At 41.5% G+C, this 27,320-nt stretch overlaps 1 protein-coding gene and 1 pseudogene across 1 annotated transcript in view; one reads left to right on the top strand and one right to left on the bottom strand.

The window, feature by feature from the left end:
• The window catches only part of NUP188 (nucleoporin 188), a 3,305,077-nt gene that overhangs the window by 3,126,932 nt on the left and 150,825 nt on the right, over positions 1-27,320 (top strand). The window lies entirely within an intron of this gene.
• Positions 15,856-27,320, bottom strand: part of LOC122791040 — a 32,591-nt pseudogene continuing 21,126 nt past the window's right edge.

Genomic DNA, 27,320 nt, shown 5'->3' with positions numbered 1-27,320 from the left:
TTTCCTTTTCCGACTCCAGATTAGGTCTCCCAGTTTCCAAAGTGACCCTCTCTAATTGGATCTCTAGCTGTATAGCTTACATTTACTCTTCTGATGGTAAGCCTTTACCTTTCAAAATTAAGGCTCATTCTACAAGATCTCAGTGTACTTCTGCAGCCTTTCAAGCCAAGGTCCCGCTTGATATCTGTGTAGCAGCAACTTGGGTTACCCCTCACACATTTATTACTCATTACAAATTGGATTTGACTTCCAGGGGTAGAGCATCAGTTGGTTCCACGGTACTCAGGAGTATTCTTCCTTGAGCCACCCAAGAATAAGGTGCTAGGGACGCTGTCCCATGTGTAAGAATGAAGGCGAGATAGGACTACAGAACATAAAGAAGTTATGTACTCACCATAACGTTCCATGTTTACAAACCCGCCCTCCTACCCCTATCCTGGAAAGATCTGGAGACAGAAAAATGATTATTAAGTGGAGACCTTTTATTATTGGGTTCTTTCTGCATGGTTTTATTATTCTTTCTCTTTAGTTAGCAGCAAATAAGATCTGGGGATTGTACTGGTGCACCATGGGATACCTACCTAGCCACGAGCCATATAGAAAACTTTGAGCTTGTAAAAAGGCCGAGTCGGAGCCGAGGATCGGCTCCAAACCCATGTGTAAGAATGAAGGGCGAGATGGAGCACAAACATGGAATGTTATGGTGAGTGCATAACTTCTTTTTTTCTGCAAGGGAAGTTCTTCAGGCCCTAGGTTTTATGGCAGTGCCAATCCCAATAGCGCCTCTAGCAAAGCTACACATGCGGATTCTGCAGTGGTTCCCAAGCTGTCACCCCCTTATTTACTAGATTCGAATAACCAACTCCTGCAAACAGGACCTGCTTTGGTGGATTAGGCCAGATCTAGAACTTTGGAGTTGTACATTTCAGTCTCCTCAGCCCACAACCATTGTGACCACGGATGCTTCCCTGATGAGGTGGGGGGGCCATTTCCAGGGAAAGGGTGTCCAAGGCACATGGTCCACCTCAGAGACCCACCTGCATATTAGTGTTCTGGAACTGAGACCTGTGCTGTAAGTGTTGCAGGCCTTCCATTCGGCTCTCCCTTCTCAGACAATTGCAATTCAGTTAGACAATATGTCAGTGGTCTGGTATATCAACAAGCAAGGAGGAACCAAGTCCTATCCCCTATGTCGAGAATCCATGAGAATTTGGCAGTGGGCGACAGCTTCCAGCTGCCTTCTAATAGCAATGCATATTTTGGGGAGTTCCATTGTGATTGCGGACAAGCTGAGCAGATGTATCTTTATGCCTCGAGTGGTCCCTCAACCCCGAGGTGGCGTCAGCAATCTTCAGCCACTGGGGCTAGCCCTGCTGCGATCTTTTTGCCTCCCCGTCAAACACCAAGTGCAGCAGCTATTTCACCCTACTTCCCTCGGAAGGGGAGTCACCGAGGGACGCTCTGATCTACAATTGGCCCATGGGACTTCTTTACGCTTATCCTCCCATCCCTCTGATCCCACAATTTCTAAAGAAACCTCTTCGGTTGAGGTGCAAGGTGATCCTCATAGCCCCATTCTGGCCTTGACAAGTTTGTTTTCCCTTTCTTTGGCCTCATCTAGTATACCCGCCGTGGATTCTGGATCCTCTACCAAATCTGATTACTCACTCCCAAAGGTATAGTCACCCAAATCTGTTCAGTCTCAAGCTGACAGCTTGGTTTCTCCACTTCCACTAGTAGCCAGGCAAGCTAATCTCTCCTCGCCTGTTCGAGACATCATTCTGGCCTCTCATAAACCATCCACCAGAAGACTATACCAGGATAAATGGAAAAGATTCTCCATCTGGTCCAAGGATAACATACTAGACCTGTATTCGGCTCCAGTTACTGCAGTGCTTTAATACTTGGCTAGGTTTTTTGATAATGGAGCCTCTTTCTGTAGCGTATGAGTACATCTAGTGCCAATTTCCACAATGATATAGATGGCACCCCTCTTATCTCTCTACGCATTTGCAAGGCTTTCCTAAAGGGGACTTCTCATATCAGACCTCCTGTCAGACAGCCCGTGGAACCTCACTTTAGTCATTCAATCTTTGACTCTGAAACCTTTTGAACCTGCTACGAAGTGTGACCTAAAGTTTTTGTCTTGGAAATCCTTGTTCTTGGTAACCATCATGTCTGCCAGAAGAGTCTCTGAGCTGCAGGCATTGTGTATCAAGAGGCCCTATCTGGTCATTCACAAAGACAAAGTATCACTTCGGATGAACCATCCTTTCTCCCCAAAGTTATTTCTGAATTCTCCATAAACCAGACCTTGACCTACCAGTGTTCTTTCCAAATTATGCCAATAGAGGAGAGTACTGCCTTCACTCTTTAGATGTACATAGACAATTGAGATTTTATGTAGACAAGACCAAACCTGTCTGTAAATCTGGACAGCTTTTCATCTCCTGTTCTGGGCCCAGAATGGGGAGAGGCTGTTTCCAAGGTTACTTTATCAAAATGGCTAAGGGACTGTATATGTTTCATATATTCCCTCAGTAATGAGCCTATGCCAAAAGTTAAAGTTCACTCCACTAGATCTAAGGCAACATCTGTAGCTTTCCATTCCAGGGCTTCCATGGATGACATCTGTGCAGCAGCTACTTGGGTTAAGCCTCATACCTTTATCAGTCATTACAAATTGGACTTGGTCTCCAGAGGGAGAGCTGCCTTTGGCTCAGTGGTACTCAGGAATATTCTTCCATAAGGGCCACCCATGGACCTCAAGGTAGCTTGGGATTCTGTCACATCAGTGATGAATGGGAAAAAAATAACAACGTCAGATGAAGTTATGTCTTACCATAACATTCCATCTGTGGTGTTCATCTTTTTTCATTCATCACTTCCCACCTTCCTTCCCCCTCCAACGGCTCCTGGGGGATACTTTCGGTCTATGTGGTGCCCTACGGTAGTTGTACAGAAGTGACCTCTGGTTTACTTCCTTTTCTCTAGCAAACTTGATCTGAGGTAACAGGGAGAAGGGTATTCTGGATAGAGACTTAGCTCGAGAGTGTTTTGGCTGGCACGAGCTTGGTAAAAAGGCAGACTCTGTTCCAAGGGCTCGGAAACAAACCCATCAGTGGTGAATGAAAGAAGATGAACAACACATATGGTAAGACATAACTTTTTTTTCTTGGCACTTTAACTTTTTAGAGTTCTACGGTGTCTTAATTTTTGCCTGAATTATTTTATATATTTGCTGACTGAATTATTTTATATATTTGCTGGCATTGTTTTTATTTTTGTTCCTGATCTCTTCTGAAACTGGTTCCCCCATATTTCTGTGCTGGTAGTAAAGATTATAGAATAGGTCTAACAGCTTTTTTATCATCTGATTGCTTCAAGGCTTGCTGATTTAAAACAGCCCTGGTTTGTAAATTCCTGCATACACTGTTAGAAACTCCTTGTGTCCTGACTTGAGTGCTCTCAAACAATCTGGAAATATAATCGGTGCTAAGTATAATTCTTGGCGCTTTAACTTTTCAGAGTTCTGCATTGTCTTAATTTTTGCCTGAATTATTTTATATATTTGCTGACTGAATTATTTTATATATTTGCTGGAATTGTTTTTTTTATCCCTAATATTTTCTTAAACTGGTTTTCTCCCTCTCCCCCACCCTATTCCTGTGGTGTTTGTTATAGTTGGTGGCTTTGCCGTTGCCCACCCCTACTGTAAATTTGATCTGGGACACTCCTCCCAGTCTAGTGTTCATTCTACCTGTTAAAGAGAGACCATTTGAGAAGGCCAACCCATTTAGGTTCTTAACCTTGAATTATCTTCTGCTCCTCCTTCCTCCCCTTGCACTTTACTAACAAAAAAATCTCCTTGTGTTCTGAGTGCTGAGTGTGCTTCTCAGCTGATAAGTATATTTTTTGGCACTTCTTAACTGTTCAGAGTTGAATAAAGCAACAATTAAATTTAGTTATGAATACATTTCGAATAAATTGCTTTTATTTAAACTGTATTTGCTTTTTGTGCTGTTTTAGTTGCTTTCTGAAAGAGAAAAAAATCTGAGATTGTTTCCTGCCTTTCCTGTAACTAGTCTAGTCCAGATACAGATTTGCTGTATCCAGGACTGTTGTTAAGCTTCTGAGCCACACAAGTCTTTTTTGGGAAGCCTTATAGCTCATCAGTGGGGGTGGTAAGCACTAGGTAGCCTATCTACCACAAGAGGAGTGGCTTTTGGCTCATAAATTGTAGTTTATTGGCCATTTGAACAGTTTTTCCAACTCTTTCAACTTTGTGGTTTAAAAGCCTGCATTTACGCTTGTTTCCCACCTTTCCTGTAACTAGTCTAGTCCAGATATAGATTTTCTATATCCAAGACTGATGGTAAGCTTTTGAGCCCCTCAAGCCCTTCTGTGTTGGAGGGAAGCTTTCTAGCTTATCAGTGGGAGTGGTAAGTACTAGGTAGCTTATCTACCACAAGAGGAGTGTTTTTTGGCCCAGAAATTGTAGTTTATTGACCATTTGGGCAGTTTTTCCATCTGTTTCTACTCGGTTTATTGACAGTTTGGGCTGTTTTTCCATCTCTTTCTACTCTCTGGTTTAAAAGCCCGCATTTGTTCTTGTTTCCCACCTTTCCTGTAAATAGTCTAGTCCAGACACTGATTTGCTGTATCCAGGACTTTTGGTAAGTTGCTGAGCCCCCCAAGCCTTTCTTTGTTGGAGGGAAGCCTTCTAGCTTATCAGTGGGAGTGGTAAGTCGTAGGTAGCCTATCTCCCACATGAGGAGTGGTTTCCATGTCCCACTCACTAGGTTGAATGAGGCGAAAGTAGTAATAGTCAGCTGCCTGTCAAGTGCCAGGATCCACCATATAACCAAGCACTCGGGTCCCTCAACAATAGGTACAAATATGACTGTCATTGTACATGTGGGTTTGAATGACCTCAGATGTACCTCCATGAACTACATGAAAAGAGACATGGAGGAGCTCTTGGATTATGTAGCCCAGGCGGGTATGACCCTAGCCCTGAGCAGCATCCTACCATCACCCAGAATGACACCACAGTACAAGCAGAAAATGATTGATTTCAACAATTGGCTAAGTTTCTGGTGTCATTCTAAGGGGCTCCAGTATCTGTCTGCCTGGGATGACATGATTGGCAGACCTCGATGCTTTGCCAGAGATGGCCTGTATCTGTCAACCCTGGGCTTCCAGATACTGTTCTGATAATGTTCTTCCCCTATAAAATCTTAAGTAACCCTATAAACACTACTACCATCTACACCAGCTCTATCTTAACTAAACTTACAACCAACAAATTAGATTCTAAACAATTTAAATACCTCTTCTTCCATATTCATCACATTATCTTTATCCTTATCTCTGGTGACATACATCCAAACCCAGGACTCGACCCCCAGCAAAACTCTACCTCCCCATTCCACTGGTAGGTTCCACCAATTCGCAGCTTTAAATGCCCAAAGCATATGTAATAAAATCCCCAATATCCATCTCTGAAACATGGCTCAAACCCCATATAAAAGACTCGGAATTAATTCCACCCAACTATTCCATCTTTAGAAAAGATAGAACACACAAAAAAGGAGGAGGTTTGGCTCTCCTTTACTCCTCCAACCTCCTAATTACTCCATACTCCAAAGCTATTCCCAAATTTAGTAATGCTGAACTACTTCCAGCCCTTCTTCACATGAACAACCATAAAGTTATCTGTGTTATCACCCTTTATATCCCTCCTGGGGACAATATCCCAGTCCTCGAAGACATTCTCTCTTGGGTTTCTTCCAACATTATGAATGAAACCATAATTTTGAGTGACGTTAACATTAATTGGGCCACAATTCAATCTCCTACCAACTCCATAAATATCAATCTTTATAAATTCTCTCAACTTATTACCATAACAACCAAACCTTCCAAAGACCTTCTGTCTGGGAGTACCCTGGACTGGATTCTAGTCTCACATCCCCACTATATCATTAATAGTGGTATCCTTCCAGACCCACTAGGTGACCACTTTCCCACCTTTGCCCATTGGGTTCCCTCATCCCTACAACTAACCCATACCTGTACATCTACACGGTACCTAAAAACTTTAACCCTGATGAATTCTCAGATGTACTAAAAAGAACAAACTGGAATCCTTTAAAAACTCTGTCCCTGGATAATGCTGTTAACTACTTTAATACAACTTTCTTACACCTGCTTGACTCCTTTGCCCCATGGAGAACAATACGCACAAAAAGTAACCCTGTGCCATGGCTAACTAAGAGTACCTTACTTGTCATGCAGCTTCGAGATAAAGCCTGGAAAGTCTTCCATAAAACCAATACCAGCATTGCCCTGAATAAATATAAAATGCTTCGTAGCAAAGCAAAAACACTTATCTCAGATCGCAAAGCCTACTTTTCCACACTCCAAACCAACTATAATACTAATCCAAAAAAATTCTGGAATGGAATCTCCTCTCTCCTTAACCCAGGTAAAAAAGAGAACCCATGCCCAGACCCAAATGCCTCCGACTTAGAATTAGCCTCCAAATTTAACTCATTCTTCATTGATTCCATAGCTAAACTAACATCATCATTCTCTAATAACTCTACTTCCCCATACTACCTTCCCCCTTTTTACTCCTCTAACCCCAGTTCTCTACCTGCTCCTTTCTCCATTAAACCCATCCCCATCTCCAGCATAAAGAAACTACTTCTAAAACTGAAAGCATGTTCCAATGCCCCTGACAAGATACCCTCTTACTTCCTAAAAATTGCAGCAGACGCCATAGCCTATCCTATATCCATACTAATAAATAGATCAATCTTAGGGGACCATGTCCCCCAGCTCTGGAAAAAAGCATTTATAATTCCACTCCATAAAGGAGGAAACAACAATGACATCCCCCCACTTCCGTCCTATTGCTGTCTTATCCTCCATTTCTAAACTTCTCAAAAAATGCATCCACCTTCAACTTCTACCCTACCTCCTAAGTAATAACCTTCTCACTCCCACACAACATGGATTCCGACCTGGCCACGGCACCATTACTGCCCTCCTCTCTTTCCTGGAAACTGTTAATAAGGCCCGTGACACTGGTCACATTGTGTCCACCCTCCTCTTAGACCTCTCAAAGGCCTTCAACACCGTTTCTCACAACCTTCTCCTTACTAAACTTAACTTATCCCATTCTACTATCAACTGGTTCACCAGTTACCTATCAAACAGGCAAGAAGCGGTCAAGTAGAAAAAAGCTACTTCTCACTTCCTAAATAGTCCCACAGGTGTACCCCAAGGTTCAATCCTGGGTCCCCTACTCTTCAGTATCTTCGTAAATGACTTTCACCATGCCATTCCTAACAGTAACCTCATCGAATACGCCGATGACTCGACAATAATCTGTTCTGTTACTTCTACTTTCTCTTTAGCAAAACTAACCCAGAATGCCTTCACAGCTACTGAACAATGGATGCTGGATAACCACTTGGCACTCAATGCAACCAAGACTAAGCTGATGTTATTTACCCCATCTAGAGCCATCACCCTCGACAAAACCTCATTTTCTATCACTAGCCAAACTAATACTCTCCTCGAAATAGTCCCCACTGCTAAGCTGCTAGGAGTTCTTATTGACAATCGGCTAAAATTTGATAGCCACATTCATACAGACATCAAAAAAACACATAAGAAACTAGGCCTACTCTATCGCCACAGCCGCTATATCTCTCCTTCCTCCAGGCTTGCTCTAGCTACTACGTACCTTATCCATTCCCTCCTTTACGGTGCCTATAATCCTCACTAGCCTACAATCTTCCCTTAAGTCTAAACTCGCCTCCTGCTATTACAAAATTTCAAAGTTTGCAACTGGCTAAAGATCCTCTACCCATCACTGTATTTCCCTACATCAATTGAACTGGCTTGAGCTACCCAACTATCTCACCTATAATCAACTGATCCAAGCTCACAAAATTATCTTTAGCCTCTCTCTCTGCCCTTCTCTTGCCTCTACTTTTCAAATGCATTAACCTAACAGATGTCTAAGGGATGAATCACAAAACCTAATAGAATTGCATAAACCTGCCCATCCACCAGGTAAACATCTTTTATCCTTTTCTCTAGCACGACACGGGAATTCTCTCCCACCTCTCATCCGTACCACTGACAGTCTCTCTGCCTTCAAATCCGTACTGCACTCATACCTCTCTTCACAGTGGGAATGCTCTTGTTCCCATCCTACATAGCTTCCCTTAACTTACTCTCTCTCTCCACAGCTACTACATTATACTTTAAATAAACTCCTAGAGTTTCTGTCGGCTCTAGCTAAAAAAAAAAAAAAAAAAAAAATGTATTTTTGCTTCTAACACTTTTTGTTTTGCATTTTATCAGTTGTATATATTGTATTACTATTTTGTATTTTGCATTCTGTGTATTACTGTTATGTATTTGTTTTTATTCTTTTTACTTACTTTGATTCTCTGTATTATTTTGGAGCTTTTCTCTCCAGGACTCCATTGAAAACGGGCTCTTCATGGCCCAATGAACTATCCTGGCAAACAAGCTGCAAATAAATAAATAAAATACTGACCAAGTCTCTTGCCAGCCCTATAGTGCCTTTTTTTAGGCGGTGTTCTAAAGACCAAATTACCACCTTAACAGCTACAAACAAATGCAATCTAAGAGTCATGGTGCTCAATGCTAGAAGTTTAAATCTCAAAATGCACTCGCTCGAAGCACACCTTAAAATGGAGAACATCGACATTTGTGCTGTAACAAAAACCTGGTTCAAGGCAGCAGAAAGCACCCCTGCACTGCCAGGCTGCAACTCATTCCACACCTTTTGTCCCCAGAACTTGGACCGAAGCTCCAAAGGTTGAGGTGTTTCCATATCCATAAAGGATACGCACACCTCCAGACTGGTAGCCCAACATAACGCATCTGAGATGCTTCAGGTGCAGCTAACACTGGGTAAGACAGCGATTCAGGTCGTAGCCTGCTATAGGTCCCCAACCATGTCCCAAGACACATTCCACATTCCTAAGCACTCTAGAGAATATTAGGGTCCAACCTAACACTCTGATACTGGGCGACTTCAACTACCTCTCCATTAACTGGGAAAACTACTCCTGTATCAATACACTTGCCCAATGCTTTCTGGAATTCATTAATTCCAATGCTGTGAAACAGCTCGTTCTTACTCCCACTAGAGGTAGCAACATCCTTGACCTGGTCATTACTAATATGGGCGATCGTTCTCTACACATATAGTCAACTCCTCCCTGCTTAGATCTAATCACAAACTAATCGCCTTGGAAGTCCACATCCCTCCCACCCCACCCACAAAGGTAACCACCATGAAAAACTTCTCCAAAGATAACTTTGGGCTCCTAAAAACAGAGGTGGCTAACTTCACGGCACCCATGCAAAATGGAGAACAGTTGCATGACCATCGAACCATACACCAGTGCACTGTACGAACACATGCACAAATGCATGGATCTCACCGTACCCAATAGAACTAAGATGCTCTTCCGAAGAAAAAAAAAAAGGAAGCCAATCTGGTGGTCCCCTGCCATAAACAAACTCTACAACTGAAGGATGAAACTGCTGCGGAATAAGGTGAAGTCCCAAGACTGGATAAACTCCCTTATCAGCCTCAACAAAAGGTTGAGATTTCCTCATCAAATCCTCTAAAGCTAGCTATGAAAACAGAATTGCAGCAGATAGTAAAGACGACCACAAGACCTTCTATAGTTATTTAAAGAATCTCCACGGCAATTCCCAGATTTGCTCTGAGCTACTGCACAATGGTACCTCCTATACCGAGTCAACAGATATTGCCAATATATACGGGCCGACAGATTCAGTGCTAACTTTACCCCTCTCCCCCCTCTCCCCAAAGGACCAGTCACAATACCAGTAGATTGCCAGGCACCCAGTATTACTGCTCCACAGGTTAAAACAGCACTGTCCAAGACCTGACAATATCTCTGGCTGTGTTCTACATGAACTGCAGAGTGAACTGGCACCTCACCTGTGTGCCCTGTTCAGTCACAACCTCACCTCAGGCTTTGTCCCTACCGAATGGCGCACTGCTACAGTCATCCCTCTCCACAAAGGAGGAGCGACTGCAGACCCTGGGAATTATCGCCCAATTGGCCTGATGAGTCTGATATGCAAAGCTATGGAATGCATCAACACGGACCTAATAAACAAGGATATAGGGAATCTCCAAACTCTGGATCCTACACAGTTTGTTTTTGTAAAGGGTAGATCATGCCTTCTCTGAGTCAGTCACCGGAGCTGTGGATGAAGGCAAGGTGATTCATACAGCCTACCTTGATCTGGCCAAGGCCTTTGATAACATTCCCCACTCAGGAATCATAGAAAAACTCACTAAGCTAGGCATCAACCCCTATATCACTAGGTGGGTTGCAAACTTGGCTCACAGATGGAACCCACAGTGTGAAAGCTGACTCTACAGACTGCCGACCACTCACGAGTGGAGTTCCACAGGGTTCGGTCCTGGGTCCTCTCCTGTTTGATATCTACTTCTCTGAAGTCCAGCCAACACGAAGGGACTCTGGCTGACAAAGTTCGCAGACAATTGCAAGTTGGGAGCTGCTATTAACTTCCCAAGTGATGTTGACATCCTACAGAAAGGCCTCAATGACACCGACGACTGGTGTCAGAACCATGGCCTTAAGCTCAATGCCAAAAAATGTGTCATCATCCCCCTTGGGAAAAACCTGGTTCCCTTGTATTACCACATTGATGGTAGTCCACTGAACACGCAAGGCGTTATAAGAGATCTGGGAACACTGGTTGACAGTAACCTCTCTTTTGACCACCACGTTCCCGCTGTTGTCAGAAAGTCCTTCTATGTAGCACGTCTCATTACTAAGGGTTTTGCATCCAGGAAGAAAGAGGTCATTGTCTCCCTCTACTCTTCCCTCATTCGGCCAGTCATCGAGTACAATGCCCCATTTGGCATGTACTTCACTAGACACCTGCAACAACTGGAGAGTCCGCAAAAGTACCTCACAAAGAGGATCCTAGGCTTTAAACACTTGTCCTGTATGGGCAGACCAAAAAAAACTCCAACTCTTCTCTGTCTCATATCGCCTACTTAGAGGCAATCTGTGCTTGACTTACAAAGCCATGTCTGACCCAGCTCTGTTAGAAATGCTACATCTAAAGAAATCCCAATCCCTCCGCACCACACCCTCCAGAGACCTCAACCTCAACTCAACCTCATTACCACAATCAACAGAACACGCTGGCGGGACAGGTTCATAACCCTGAGACTGCCCATGCTATGGAATAGACTTCCCATACATGTCAAACAGAGCACCCCACTGGCCCTCTTCAAGAGCAATCTTGATGAGAGGATGGGAAATAGAAAATTCACCCTGGGGATCACTCCAGTGGCTGTACTCGACAGAGGCACTAGGAACTAAGTTCGGGTGGCACAATGCCAGGGTAATCCTATAGGCTAGGCTTGTAAAGGCGCTAGGGTCATTAGACTAGTACACACCTATGAATCTATGAGAGAATTTAGTAGCCGAGTATAAAATGAATGCATTTTTCAAGTATTTTAGATAGCGGAGAAAGAATGGCTACAGGTCTGTAGTTTGATATGTCAGTAGAATTCCCCCCTTTATGCAGAGGGATGGTGAAGAAGGATTTTCAAATGTCAGGGACTATAGCTTCTTGAATGGATCTATTGATTAGTAGGGATACGGGGAAGGCTATGGATTCAGCAGCTAGTTTGTGAAACAGAGATGGGATGTTGTCAGAGGAGGGAAAGCAGGGTTTGAGTTTCAGTAGAAGTGATTTGATGTAAGCAGTGGAAATAGGTTGAAAGGAAAAGAGGTTTTTGCTGACAGGGTTGGAAGGGATAGTAGGGGTGTTAGAACTGTGGCTAGAATGGGTGAGCCTTTGGACAGAATCAATGAAGTGATTATTGAGAAGTGTAGCAGTTTCAAGTGGAGTGTTATTTTGGAAAGGGGAGGGAGTGGTAGGGTGACCATGATCGAGAATTTTAAGGGTAGTCCACAATTTACATGGATTGGATTTATAGTTTAGTTGGGGACAGTTGTAGGATTTTTTTATCGTTGTTGATTTGTTTTTTGACAAGGTTCCTGAGTTCCCTGTAGGTTTGGAGCAATGGTAGTGCCTTAGATTTGGTCCAGGCTTTCCAAGCACTATCACTTCTGTGCATAACTGACCTGGTTTCTTTAGATAGCCAGGGGACATAATTAGTTTTAATTCTGATTCTTTTGGAGAGGGTGTGGGAGTTGAGTTTCTAGAAAATGTGATTAAATTTTAAGACTGCTTCATTGAGAGAGAGTTGCTTAAGGAAGGACCAATTGATGCTAGATAGTATGGAGTTAAATAAGCTGGCATTAAAGTTAGATAGTGTATGGCAGTCTCTGTAGGAGTGTATTTTGGATAATTGAGTAGTGTATCTTTGGATGGAGGTGGGAAGATGATCACTTATGGTATCTTGTAAGGTATACAGGGACTGTGGTAGAGGTTAGGGGAGTTTGTGAGGATCCAGTCAGTAGTAGTGTGGAAGAAGAGGTTTTGTGCAAGTGAGTGGGGGATGTTATTTGATGGAATCCATGTAGGTTAATACACATTTGTAGAGAGTCAGTAGTAAGTTTACTCCAATCAATGTTAACATCTCCAAGTATGAGGGTTTCCTAAGGTATACTTTGGGAAAACCAGGAGAGGGTATGTTCAAGGGTTGGGATATTATTGCTTGGGGGGGATATATATGGAGGCAATGGCAAATTTCTTGCAAGAATTTAGATGGCAGTTAAGGATAATTAGCTCAGTTGAGTGAAAGTTGGGAATAAAGATGGTAATTGGTGTCAGGTTAAGATTTTCTGAGTAGAGGATGGCTACACCACCCCCTTTTTTGGAGGAGATATGTCGGAGCGGTAAATATTATAGCCAGGTGAAAGTATTTCAGTGTTTTTGACATGGGGTTTTAGCCAGGTTTCACATAAGGTTAGAATGTGAGGGGAGGTATGAACTATCCAGGTATGAAGCTCAGAGATTTTATTAACAATGCTTTGAATATTTAGAGAAAGGATACTTGTGCGTTTAGGAGATGTTGTGAGAGGATTGGGAGTATGGGTAGGGAGCGGTGTAAGAGGAGTTGGGAAAGTAGTAGTAGTATTGAGGTGTATGTGGTTAGGGGAAGGGGCAAGAAGGCAAGGTTTGGGGTGGATGTCCCCAGAGAGGAGCATGTTACTAGTGTAGAGGTTGAGGAGTAGGTGGAGTGTGGAGATAGAAGTATTTTGAGTTGAGTTTGCAGGAGAAGGGATACGGGTGAAGTAATGTACATTTATGAAGGAAGATCTTAGGGAAATTGAAGAGAGAAGGGAGATTATAAAGATGCAAGATTAAATGGTACATGTAGGAGTGGATGATGTGGAAGAATGAATAAAAGGGGGGAAGAGGTTAGTGTGATAAGAGGAAGAGAGTGAGAGAAGTATTAGTATTGGAATAGAAATTAAAAAAAAATTGCATTGTGTGAAATGTAGGATATAGTTGTGGCATTAGGTAGAGGAGGGGGTAGGTAAGTGAACTTATGATTGACACTGTAAGAGAGGGTAGTATAGCAGACAGGAAGTGGTGTATGAGTGGTTGTGTAGGAAGGAAGGGGAGAGACTGGAGAGGATAAAAGTAATTGAAGTGGGGGTGGGTAGGAATGGAAGTAGGGGAGCGTAGTAAGCCCAAGCTCAGAGAAGGGCAAACGGAGTGCCAGGAGCAATCAAGAAAATAAGGTAAAAAAATAAAATTAAAGCAGTAAAAGTAACTAGCTCAGAGAGAGGGGAAAAATAAAATAGAAGAATAAGAAAGATTCAAGGAGATAAAATGAGGAAAAAGGAAGATTAGAAGATAAAAACAGTAGCTTAATATAGACTGCAAAAAAAAGAAAAATATAGTTTGAGGGACAGGAAGAACCAGAAAGTCAGTGTAGTAAAAATGGGAAGTATAGAAATGCAGCAAGTTAAATGGAGGATAGGAAACAGGGAAAGAACGGGGGGGGGGGTGTAATTTAAAAATTTAGTCAGAGTATCTATGTACTAGGGGCTAAAATTAGGCAGGCGATGTGAGGAAGAGGCACAGACTAGATAAGGATAAAACTACTGTTTTAAACATAAGACACCTACACTTTAGGATGGAAAAGCTGGATATTTAGAGGTCGTTGGTCATATGCAGAAATGTAGAGTTACAGTGATGTACTTTTTGGTCAAATACTTTATTCCTTATTTTTTTACACACACAGGGTGGTTGGGACTGGAAGTTCAGTGTGTCACTGGACAATTGCAGAGGTAAACTAATTTCTAGGCCAAATCTAAAAAGAGGAAAGAAAGGAACAGGATTAATACAAGCAAAAAGCAAGAAATACAAGTACAAAATCCACTAAGACACAATTGTCAGTATTAAGCTTGCAAAGATGCACTAATACCAAAAAGGCATTAGGGCAATATAAAACAAGTCACCATTATGAGGGGTCTGGTAGTTACTGTTTAAAATTGTTTACACGTAAATGCAAAGTACACAATAGTCACAATACAGCCAAAATATCAATATACTGAAGGTAAAACATACTGTTAAGCTTCGTGGTTCGCTTGGTAGAATACATAAGATGCATATAAGTGAACGCTCAAGTCACAAACTATTTCACTTCCTTGATTAACAGCAGATAAAATTCACTAAAACATGTCAATTACATAAGATAAGGTCAGTAGAAATTGCAGTTGCTAACCAGGAACTGTTTGTACCTAATTAGCTTATCAGAGAAAAAAAAAAGGCTGGAATAAACTATCTGAACTGGCAACTACAAAAAAGCTGTAGACTACTGATCCGCTGATAGCAATTGCAGCAAAACGCAAGTGCTGAATAGAAAACCAAGTACACTACAGAAACAAGTATACAATATACATTCCTAGTCCATTTAAAAAATTAAAGCACATGACTTAGAGCATCCAAAAATGACAATTAAACAATTTAGAACTAACCAGGTACAAGAAAAAGCAGAGCACATGCATAAGTCGCAAACCTACAAAATATAAGAAAGCGATAGATATACCTTTAATACAATTCAAAAAGGCTACCGGAATACAAATCCCAATCATTCAGTGAATTGCAGGTAAAAATTAAGGTAGGTAGTATAATGTAGTAGGACCCATATCTCACAACACATCGCTAAAGAGAATAGTCACAGCAAGCAAGGAGAGAGAGGCAGGGAATGTTAACAGTAGAATTTAAAAAGTGCAAAGCATAATGGAAAGAACGGAAGAAAAGGAAAAGGTATACAAAGACATGGTAGAGAAGAGCCGATAGAGAGAGGTAAGAAAAGGTGATATTCCCCAACTGAAAGGAAGTGCCAGGAACATCGAAAGTAAGGTAAGAAAATAAAATTAAAGCAGTGAAAGTAACTAGGTCAGAGAGAGGGAAAAAAATAAAATACAGGAATAGGAAAGATTCAGGGAGACAAAATGAGGGGGAAGGAAGATTAGAAGATAACAGCAGCTTAATATAGACAGCAAAAAAGAAAAAAAATATAGTTTGAGGGAGGGGAAGAACCAGAAAGTCAGTATAATAAAAATGGAAAGTATAGAAATGCAGCAAGTTAAACAGAGAAAGAACGGGGGGGGTGTAATTAAAAAATATAGTCAAATTATCTCTGTACTAGGGGCTAAAAGTAGGTAGGCACTGTGAGGTAAAGACGGGGGCTAGATAAGGATAAAACTACTATTTTAAGCATAAGACACCTACACTGATATCTGTTTATACACTTTAGAATGGAAAAGCTGGATATATAGAGGTTGTTGATCATATGCAGAGATGTATGGTTACAGTGGTGTAGTTCTTGGCCAAATAGGATGGTTGAGACTGGAATTTCAGTGGGTCACTGGACAGTTGCAGAGGTGAACTAAGTTCTAGGCCAAATCTGAGGATGGGGCTTATAGCAGCTGATTAAACCCTGTCACCTGTTGGTATGGTATGCAATGCAAGCACCGGCCGAGGGTGTTTGAAGACAGGGACCAAACCCTTACTGTCTTATCCCTTGAACCACTCAAGATAATACCTCCAAGGCAGTCAGTGCAGGTTCATTTCCTGCTCATGAGCGCAAAACTCAGTCTTGAAATTACTAAGCTTTTGGTGAAGAATAATCTTGCTATCTCTTCCTCCACTGATAATGTGTGAACTGGTTAGGAGAAATCGGCACACACCCTCTCTGTGATCAGTGTATACAACCAAAGGTTTTCGCTTCAAACTGTACTTCTCAGGCTGAAGTTTAAAAGCCCTAACAGCAGCTTGGGACAGGTAAAGTACATCACCATCTAGCTGGATCCAAGGCGGCAATTTTTTTTTTCCACTTTAAAGGTGCATCTTCTCTGTACAGTCCTCTTTTCCAGTTCTGTAACACCTTTACTCTGTCTTTCAGAGGAATATTTGGAAATAGGTCATCAAGACTATTGTGCGTAATTCCAGTGTTAAGACACTTTATCGCTATTCTTCTCCATGCTGAGTTATAGTTAGTTAAATGCTGCACTCTGAGACAGGTTTAACTTAAGCGACATAAAGCTTTTTATTGCTTTAATAGGGTTTTCCCGCTGTTACGCAGTACCTTTCTTTGTATGTGGAAACTAAGAGAATCAAACAAGGACTGTGTAACAAACTCATGTCACAACTGTAACCTTGTCTACCTAGCTGCCAGACAGTTGATTAGCAATTGAATTCTTGAAGAATATACTTAGAAAAGAAAATATCTACTTACTGCTGGCAAAATGTGTTGCCAGTCAAACATAGTACAATTAGATTCTGTAGAAGTAATTTTTCTCTGGGATTAGCATCTATCCCCAGTAATTTTGTGTTTTAATTAGTTTCAGCCCTCAGTGCAAAGAAATCTTGCATATGCTACCATAATGATAGCTTTCAGAGTTGTGGCAGCTTACCAGTCATTGTAAGGCATACCTCTCAACCTCTTAGAGCAAGAAATCTGGACAAAGCCATAAATAATGAGGAGACAAAGGCCCAAAAATTGGGAACATTTTTTAAATATTGCTCATACAAACTTAGAAAGTTGATAGGATAGCAGTTTTTTGCATCCACATGAATTTTTTTGAAGGGTATGAAATCTGAAATTCAAATGTATGTTGTCATTGTCTGACTTCGTTTCTCAATGATTTGCCAGAAAACCAACATTTTATGAGGAACAGGCTAAAATACAAGGCAAAAATCTGGACAGTTGAGAACTACGTTGTAAGGTTACTTTTCTTAACTGGAGTTGGATAATACTCTTCTACTGTGTAGGATCTTTGTAAGCAAATTACAAATATGAGTAAGTACATAGATGAATTCATGCATGCATGAATGCAGACGTGTGAGTAAGTATTGTATTAGAATACTTCTTCAGCAGTTATATTTCTGTCAATAATAGATGAAATAGGTATGGCATGTGTTCTCTACTATGCTACCAGCAGTGATTACCAGGGCCACTGGAAAACTGTATGCACAATTTCCATTCTGTTCTCCAAAATACACATTTTTTTTATATAATGTAAGACATTGTTTTTTTTTTACTGTATATATTTAAATTATTTACATGTTCAAGAAAATCCAGCAAAGAGTAGCAACACCTTAACAGCTTGTTGTATGTGATAAAGAAAGCCAGGGTAAGCAATTTTCATGTGATTCTTCTGTGTTTGGTTTCATAATTTAGGCTATGTGTTAGGAGTTTGCTCATATGAATCTAGAGTTAAAATAGGCACAGAACAGATAACTTTTCAGTATAAAAGAACAATTAAACAGCAACTTTGATAAAGCAGTGAAAGTGGTCATCCCCATTCACATGGATGATACAGTAACTGCAAATTTTGTTCTGTATGGCTGACTTTCCTTGTTATTAATTCATCCTAAATGTTGATTTAAATATATGAGAACCATAAATGTGTTGGTTGTTTAAAATGTTAAATATTTTCAAGGGAGTTGAATTCAGTGATTCCATGTAAGTTTGTGACCTAGCTGCATGTTTATAAAATGTAAAGAAACTCATACCAGACTGTTTTCATGTAAGTTTTATCCTTACCACAGTTTTGTTTTGTTTGTTTGCAATATGTATTCTTTGCATTTATGGAGCTTTGGAATTAAATTTTATTGTAAAGCATATTGTGGGGTGAGGGATAATCATTCACTAACTGAATTATAAATACATTTTCAGCTAAAAAGGCATGGGTAATTAGGTTTCCATTATTATACATTCCATGAGTACCCGTGTGAATGCCTAATATGCATGGTTTGCACTACCTGTGATGTTTGATGTGTAGAGCATTGAAGATGCACTATGCAAACCTTATGCTGTAGTGCCTTTAAGGAAGACTCGAAATGAAAGCACCTATACATAGCAACACATCATCTATATTGTAAACTGTTAATATAAACTGTAGCACATAGCATGACCCAACTATTTGAGGGTAGTGGGGTTGGGTACTGAAACCGTCACTTTTCCTGCAGTTTTTGCGAAGTATTTCCACAGTTTGTATAATTTCCTACTGACACTGGTGCATATTCTGAATCTTGCAACATGTTTTCCACACACAAGTTGTGCTGTTGAACTAGTATGTTGCGTACTGTCACGGCTGTTAGTTGCAGTTTTGCACCCCCACTTAATAAGGTACAAATGCATGTGAGGAGCATGGCTTTGAAACTGTGTTTGATTATCAGTTGCATTCTGCAAGATCGCTTTACAGCACTTGGAGAGCATCTTTTAAGCAATTTTTCTAATTGGTCTTAATGCGTTTCCTTCCACTTCTGCTAAATGATAGGACTGTTGGGTATATCCCTTAGTAAATCAGATCAATTACATAAGCCCCCACCTTCACTATTTTGGATTTTTTTCTGGGTGTGCTTAAACAGATACATTGTACATGTAACAGTTCTTATAGAATATTTCAAAATTACCATTTTAAAAAGATTTAGCTGTTCAGTTTATGATTTTTGTTGGGAATATATGTTTTGGTCCAGGAAGTTGTTAAACTCATACCTAGTACCCCTAAATCAGCTTAGGCAGGACTTGTGACCAGGAGGGGTCATCTTTATCAGGTTTATCACTGAATGAAGGACCACAAGCATGATGTAATTTATTAACATAAATTATTTTTGGTAGTAAAATAGTGACATCACTCACAAATAGAAGTCTGACATCAGGACACTACTAGTTATTGGCATATTTGCTTAAGATGTTACCTTTTAAAGTTTACAAAAACTTCATTCTTACCCACTTGTGGAAGATTTTGATTGTGAAACTGTGGTTGTTACTACTGCTATTGCACAACCAGTTGTACTGCAACTATTATATACATGATCATGCTGCTCCAAATTATTTCTGTAGCAGCACTTGCTGTTCTGCACCTCTATTGTTCCTTGCCAAAGCACCCTTAAATGTAAAAGTTGCAAGAGTGGTCTGGCTTCTTCAAAGAAGCAACAAGAGAGCCTGGGATTCAGTCAGGACAATCATTTCCCTAAGATGTACAGAACCCTAATTGTATGATTGGCTGGTGCACCGCTGTTGTCAGGCATGTTCATCTGTCTGTGTAATCTTTCCTAACAAAGGCCCTTGGGCAGCCCAGGAGGATTGGTAGCAGAAATATGGGCAAAAAAATTGCTTTCTGTAAGAGAATAATCACACACAGTGCAGAATTACTTTGTGCTCATGGTGTTGCTGAATGCATCAGGTGATAGAGGAGAGAAAGCCGAAGCACATGTACTGCTTAAACCTCACAAAATATCCAGGGAAGTTTGATTTCAGTGCATTTTTTTTGGTTTGTTTCAGAAAAAACATAAAAATCCACTAGTACCACCTATGAAACCCATTGTTTCGAGTAGAGGCTGGTTGACTTGAGTCCCTCTCAATTTATGTGGAGAAAAAACAAAGACCTGTCCTTGATACAATACCTTCAGTGTTAAGAAATACCAAGCGGTTTTACAGACCATATAAGAATGCTCTGCAGATCGAGATATGATACAAAGTTTTTTTGTTTTTTTTTTTGTTTGTTTTTTTAATTTTAGACATCTGTTCACTTTTTATCATTATTCCTAATGATATAGGTTTGGATTTTAAGATTTTTCTGACGCACCACAGTGTTTGTTCTGCTGTACAAATTGAGTTGCTCTAGAAAATAATGTATTTCTCTCTGATGGGAAGTATTACCTGCAGACGTCAGGCATAGCTATGGGTACGCCATGGGTAAATATCTATGCCAGTATGGTTTTGGCCTGTTGGTAAACTCCTCAGGTACTTAAAGGAAATAGGTTTTCAAAGCAGATTAAATTTTATAAAAGATTTTTGGATGATGTCTCTTTGTTATGGTCAGGAAAAGTTCCTTCGTCGTTAGATTTTGTTGACTTTCTTAATGAAACCACTTTGTTCCTGAGATTTACATGTAATTTCTCGTCTGATGTTATAGACTTTCCAGATGTTCAAATCAGTAAGACTTCTGAAAGACAACTTAAGACTAATTTATATAGGAAACCATGCAAGAAGAATAGTACATTGCACAGAAGCAATATGGATCCTGGCTATATACTTACAAGAATGTCTTGAAAAGCCAAGGAATGAGAGCTTTGAGGCTAAGTAATACAGAGATGAATAAATAGATGAATTCCAAACTTTATATGAGAAATTCATAAGTAGAAGTTATTCAAGTAGTGAAGTTAATAATTCTTTGAATAAATTTGGTACCGTTAGGAGTGATAGAGCAAAGCCTTATTTTTCTGCAGAGTCTAACTCTGAGTCAGATGCTCAGATGCTCCATTTCAAAGACTCAGTCAGTATTAGTGTACCTTTATTTTGTTCTAGCAACATTGGAGCCATTTGTAATATTGTGAAGCAAAACTGGATGATTTTAATGTCTGGTGATAGAATTAAATGTGGTAGGCAAAATTCCTAGGTTTTCTTTTAAGATTAAGAAATCACTAAAATGATTATGCTATAAAGATTCTAAGAATACATCTGAAGTAAGAGCTAGGTCACAATGCAATGGAACATTTCCATGTAGATCTGTGACTTTTGTCATTATATTTGTAATGAAAATTATTACTTGCACCCTGTTAAGAATGATTTGATTTTTTTGTTTTATGGTGATTGTGAGAGTAGAGACCTGATACATTTAGCAAAATGCTCAGCATATCCTTGCTTTTACGTTGGCAAGACCAATCTCACTCTTAAAGAGCACATACAAGAACATATATATACAATATACGGAGAGCTGATGATAAAAATGCTCTAGTCAAACGTGAATCAGTTTGGGTCAACACTGTTCTTTTCAGATGCTGCAATTACTACATAGAAATTTTAAAAATAAAACGGAGAACTATGAATTTAGATGGATTTTAAGATTACAGGCTGATAAGGGGTTTGGTTTAAATGGTCATGTACCTTTAAAGCCTTACCTCAAGTCACGTGATCTGTTTAGGTGAAACTGATTAGATACTTTGTAATTCTGTGTGTGTCTGTGTACATATGTATATATGTATATGTGTGCGTGTGTGTCTATAGATATATGTCTATAGATATTTTGTATCTGATGTTTTATACATGGTCTGAAGAAGTGCCTTGTTTAGGTGTGAAAGACCTTACCTACTGAATAAACTTTTAAGCTGTGTTTTGGTCCTTGGTGTTTGTTTCGTTTACTTTTTTTTGCTTATGTAATCAAATTTTATAATTCATTTACAGTTAAACTAAAACAGAGTGAAAATGTCACACAGAAAAAACAATCAGTAAAAACTAAATGAAAACTCCAGCCAAGCTAGAACTTCCACAGAGTGACCTCTCAAATGTCTTGTAACAGAGGCACATGGAATATACGCAAATGACCCTTATGAACATCAGGTGTTTCAGCTATATGACAATTCTGAATGCCCTTGACTTATTTCTTTTTAAGTCATTTCAAAGGGCAATTTCAGGCCAATAAAGCCAAACCCTACTAGCTGTGGATATGCATATTTTGGCCTTGTTGTGACATCAGCAGAGCACAAGCAGAGTGTTTGACTAAGCATAAGAAACACAGGGCTGTTATACCCAGCTGATGTCCATAGGTTCATAGGTAGGTACTAGGCTATCTGCCCGAGGGCATATTTATAAGCCTAGCCAGAGTGTGTCGGCTTTTGCCGCCCCATTGATTAATTAACTTATCCTCTGTCAGGCAGAACCAATGAAGTGATCCCAGGGGTGTATTTTCTGTTACCCATCCACTTGTCAAGGTTTCTCTTGAAGAGTGTTAGTTAGGGGCTCTGCCTGATGTAATTTGGAATTTTGTTCTAAAGCATGGGGAGTCTCTGTGACAGGAATCTATCCCTCCAGCATGTTCTATTTATTGTTGTGGCGAGGTTTAGCTCATTAAAGCTCGTGGCTCACAGTGACTTGGATTTCATTAGGTGGAGCATGTCCTTCAATTCTGAGTTGGACATGGCTTTGTAAGTCAGGCAGAGATCACCTCTGAGTAAGCGATATGCCACTGAGTACAGCCGTAGGTTTTTCAGTCGGGCTGCATAGGACATATGTTTGAGACCAGTAGTCCTCTTGGTGAGGTACTTTTGTGGTCTTTCCAGCTGTTGGAAGTGTCTTGTGAGGTACATTCCAAATGAGGCATCGTACTCTATCATTCTGGGTCTAATGAGTGACGAGTAGAGGGGCACTATAACCTCTTTATTTCTAGATGTGAACCCTTTAGTAATTAGATGGGCCCCATAGAAGGATTTCCTGACTACTTTGGCAATATGATTGTCAAAGGAGAGATTACTATCTACCTGGGTCCCCAGATCTCTTATTACCTCTTGTGTATTAAGGGGGCTGCCACCTATGTGGTAATTTGTGGGTGTTTTGTTTTTCCCAAACGGGATGACTATGCATTTTTTGGCATTTAGCTTGAGGCCATGACTTTGACACCAGGTGTTCGTCTCAGTAAGGCCCTTTTGGAGGATGTCCGTTTCAGCCAGAGAGTCAGTTATGGCTCCCAGTTTGCAGGCATTGGTGGACTTGGTTAGCCACAGTTCTCTTGTGTTTGCCTGTACTTCTGAGAAGTATATGCTGAACAGTAGGGGTCCCAGGACCGGGCCTTGCAGGACACCACTTGTGACTGGTTTAGAGTCGGACCTAGAGCTCGCTATTCTTACTGTGTGAGTTCTGTCTGTAAGCCAGTTGGCAACCCAGCTCGTGACGTAGGGGTTTATGTTCAGGCTGGTGAGTTTTTCTGTAATACTCGAGTGGGGAATGGTGTCGAAAGCCTTGGCGAGATCAAGGTAGGCTGTGTGAACCACCTTTCTTTTGTCTATGGCCTTAGTGACTGTCTCAAAGAATACCACCAGGTTTAGTAGACATAATCTGCCCTTAACAAAGCCGAACTGGGTCGGGTCAAGTGTTTGGAAGTTCCCAATGTCTTTGTTATTGAGTTCCATGATGATGCGCTCCATAACCTTGCAGACCAGGCTAGTCAGGCTTATGTGGAAATAATTACCAGGGTCAGTTGTGGCCCCTCCTTTGTGGAGAGGAATAACCATTGCTGTGCGCCATGCTGTGGGCATGTAGCCTGTGGAGAGGCTGAGGTTGAACAGCGTGTTTAGGTGGGGGGTTAGTTTGTTCTGTAGTTCGTGCAAGACGCAGCCTGGGACACCATGTGGTCCCATTGATGCTGTGTTTTTGGCTTTTGAAAGGGCTGTTTTCACCTGTGCATCTGTAATTGATTTTTGGGACACTACACTTTTCTGGTATTGTTGTGGGCCCTTTTGGAGGTGAGAGGGAGGTGAAGTTTGCACTGAATCTGCCAGGATGTTGGCAGTATCAGTAGGTTCAGTATATTTTGTGCTATTTTGCACTAGTTCAGTGCATATCTGCGAGTTGCCACTTAGATTCTTAACATAGCTAAACAAGGCTTTGTGGTTATCTTTTGAATCCTTGGCTGTTTTTCTTTTGAAGTTCGCCTAGGATGATTTCATGAGGGACCTCAGTTTCTTACTGATACTGATCAGGGATGTCTTTCCTTCTTGGGATTTGCTTTTTTTCTGAAGTAGTTTCCTCCTCCTGTTGTATAGCCTGTTTATTGCAGGGGTCCACCAAACTGGCTTCTTTCTCTTAGAGGAGTGAGTCTTGGTTTTGCTAGGGATGATACGATCCATGCATCCTTGTAAGTGCTCATAGAGTGCATTTGTAAAGGTTTCTGCATCTTGGGCAGCGTTATCCTTTAGCGTGGGGGCTGTGAAACTTACCACCTGTGTCTTGAGTAAGGTGAAGTTTGCTTTGGAAAAGTTTTTTACTGTGGTTTTCTTAGTTGGGGTGGTGGTGTGGACATCCAGAGTGATTAGTTTATGGTCTGATCTAACCAGTGACTGGTTGACTTCCGGTGTGGAACACCTGTCGCCCATGTTGGTGATGACCAGGTCCAATATGTTTTCACCTCTGGTAGGGGAATTTACCAGCTGATCCAGGGTATTTGAGATGATGAATTCCAGGAAGTGCTGGGCCTGGGAATTTGTACTCAAGCAGTTTTCCTAGTGAATTGTAGGGTAATTGAAATCGCCCAATATCAGGGTGTTTGGTAGGACCTTCATGTTTTCCAGTGTCTCCAGAAAGGTGGAGTGGTGGTCCTGGGTCATGGAGGGTGATCTGTAGCAGGCCACAATTTGCATTGCAGATTTGCCCGATGTTAGTTGCACATGGATGATCTCAGAGGTATCATGCTGCACCACTAACCTGGAGGTGTAGGTATCCTTGATGAATATGGATACAACCCCTCCTTTTGTGTTTCGGTCCGTGTTCTGTGGCCGAAATGTGTGGTATGAGTTGTAGCCTGGTAGTGCTGGGGTGCTCTCTGGAGCCTTGAACCAGGTTTCAGTTACTGTAAAGATGTCGATGTTCTCCGTACTGAGGAGTGCTTCGAGCGCATGCATTTTGAGATTTAAACTCCTGGCGTTGAGTAGCATAACCCTCAGTTTTTTGTTAATTGTGCTGTTTACGGAGGTGGGTTTGACTATTGAGCCTTGCCTAAAAAAGGCACTATGAGCCTTGGCCAGTATTCGAAAGCCTAAGTGTGACAGGTGCAAGCCGTCTCTTGTGAAGCAACGCGGCTTGTCGAGCATGTCACAGGCTGACAGACACTGGATCCCCTTTGACACCAGAAGCTTAGCCAATTGTTGAAATTGATCATTTTTTCTTTATACTGAGGTATCATTCTTGGTGAGGGCAGGATGCTACTTAGGGTCAGGGTCGTACCAGCCTGGGCTACATGATCAGAGAGCTCTTCCATGTCTCTTTTCATGTAGTCCAGGGAGGTGTGTCTCAGGTCATTCACACCAGCATGAACAATGACAGAGTCATGTTTGTACTTGTTCTGGAGTGACCTGAGCGCTTGGGTTATGTAGCAGATTCTGGCTCCCGACAGGCAGCTAACAGTAATGTTCTGCTTGTCCAGCCTAGTTAGTGTGACGTCAGTGTGCCTGACTATAGAGTCACCTATTACTAGGTCTATAGTCAGTGTGCCTGACTATAGAGTCACCCATTACCATTAGGATGACTAGAATTGCCATATAGCTGAAACACCTGATGTTTCCTAAGGGTCATTTGCATATATCCCACCTGATGTTCATAAGGGTCATTTGCATATATCCCACCTGATGTTCATAAGGGTCATTTGCATATATCCCACCTGATGTTCATAAGGGTCATGTGCATTTATCCCATGTGCCTCTGTTACAAGAGGTTTGAGAGGTTGCTCATTGGAAGTTCTAGTTTGGCTGGAGTTTTCATTTAGTTTTTACGTATTAGTTCTGTGTGACCTTCTCATTTTTTGTTTTAGTTTGTTAGTTGGGATATTTTGCAGTCACCCTAATGTTAATGGACATCAGCTGGGTATAACGGCCCTGTGTTTCTTATGCTTAGACACACTGTGCTGTGCTGATAGGGTCATAGCAAGGCTGAAATATGCATAACCGCAGCTAGTGAGGTTTGGTTTTATTGGTCTGAAATTGCCCATTGAAACAACTTAAAAAGAAGTAAGTCATGGGCATTCAGAATCGCCATATATCTGAAACACCTGTTGTTCATAAGGGTCATTTGCATATATCCCATGTACCTCTGTTACAACAGGTTTGAGAGGTCACTCATTGGAAGTTCCAGCTTGGCTGGAGTTTTCATTTAGTTTTTACTGGTTAATTTATTTACAGTTGTCTAGGTAGACTTACTGACTGTGTCTTGAACAGTCGCTTGGCTATTTAAGTATCTGATTACACCCCTTCTAGTTAACCTAATGATCTGAAGTAGGATTGTTCATTTGTCAGCAACCTGTGGGGGTTACGGATCCGATATCAGATCCGAGCCGGCAACTTGTTTCAAGCTAATGGATCCGAGCTCCTAGTTCCTCCCTTCACCCATAATCCCCTGCTAACCCTCCATGACCCCAGATCTAGTTTGCCACGCTTGTGATGGCTGGATCCTTTTCTTGAGCTCTGCAGATAAGTGGGAAAAAAGTTAACTTTTTTCTAGCATTTTTCGTCAGGAATTTCTTTTTTAGTTTAAATTAATACTTGTAAAGTGTGTCTGAGTTAGGTTCCCTATTTTTTAATTAATACCCTCCCTTCGCTGGTCGCTAGTGTGTGAGTGTTTGTTGAGTGTCTTTTGGGGCCTGTGTGTGTGTGTAGTTGGTTTTTTCTTTTCCTTTTTAGTTAAAGGAATGGCTGAGGCCCCAAAAGCCATATTTTCTAAATGTACCGAGTGTGGCCATAAGCTCTCCCCGGCTGATGGCCACACTCGGTGCGTTCAGTGCCTTGGGGTTGAACACCTCACCTCGGGCTGTACTATCTGTGCAGCGTTCAACCCCAGGGCACTGAAAGAATGGAGGTCGAAGCTGGTCCTGGCGGGACTTCTACCCCCGGATTCAGCTTCGGCCTCCGCTACCTCTGCTACTCCCATGGCCCCATCACAGCCTGTGGTGGTTGCCACTCCTGCTCCCCTGCCTCCGACTGGGACTCAAACTCCCGCTAAAGTGTCGGAGCACAGGGAGGCCAGGAGGGAGAAACGGAGGGAGAAGCACCACAAGCGGCGGGCCAAGACCTCCGTTTCGGCTCCACCAGCTAAGCGGGCTTCTCCCTCCATTGCTTCTAGGTCTCCTCCTCCTCGGCTCCGATCCCCTTCTTTCTCCCCGGGGCCCGAGGAGGAGACCCGATCTCCATCGAGGTCATCGAGGCGGCATTCCAGGCCTGCCTCGGTGGCCTCTTCGAGATCCACTTTCAGCTTATCAGATGCA

The sequence above is a fragment of the Protopterus annectens genome, chromosome 16.part0 (genome assembly GCF_019279795.1).
Source record: "Protopterus annectens isolate FY-2018-M chromosome 16.part0, PAN1.0, whole genome shotgun sequence".
In the NCBI taxonomy this organism is placed as follows: Eukaryota; Metazoa; Chordata; order Ceratodontiformes; family Protopteridae; genus Protopterus; species Protopterus annectens.
The sequence above is the reverse complement of the archived record's forward strand: the minus strand, read 5'-3'. Positions and strand labels throughout refer to the sequence as shown.